A 343-nucleotide genomic window follows, 5' to 3' on the forward strand; every position below is an offset into this window, starting at 1 on the left:
ACATGATTCCTCATTTTCTTTACATCGAACCTCATAGATTTGCTCAAACCACAACAATAAGTATTCTGAAACTTTAATCAAAACATTCTAGACAAACTTTTTTCTTTTGTTTACGAAACTTTACGAATATCAAAACTTTGGGAGCATCTGTGCTGAAAGTACAATTATGAAATTTCTTCATAGAAAAAAAAAAAATCTTTTAAAATCTCCAAGGGATAACTAAATCTTGCTCATTTCCTTACATCAAATTGCCAAACAATAAAATCGTTGACTCAATTAGGAGACAGGAGGAGTTTTTTTCCCTATTTGAATCCACAATTTAATCAAAATGGTGTACTCAAAT

The 343-nt window shown here is 29.7% G+C and overlaps 1 protein-coding gene across 2 annotated transcripts in view; it reads right to left on the reverse strand.

The window, feature by feature from the left end:
• Positions 1–343, reverse strand: part of LOC119581615 (protein wntless-like) — a gene marked incomplete in the record, with an annotated part of 25965 nt that overhangs the window by 8344 nt on the left and 17278 nt on the right.

The sequence above is a fragment of the Penaeus monodon genome, chromosome 15, assembly GCF_015228065.2.
Source record: "Penaeus monodon isolate SGIC_2016 chromosome 15, NSTDA_Pmon_1, whole genome shotgun sequence".
Lineage (NCBI taxonomy): Eukaryota > Metazoa > Arthropoda > Malacostraca > Decapoda > Penaeidae > Penaeus > Penaeus monodon.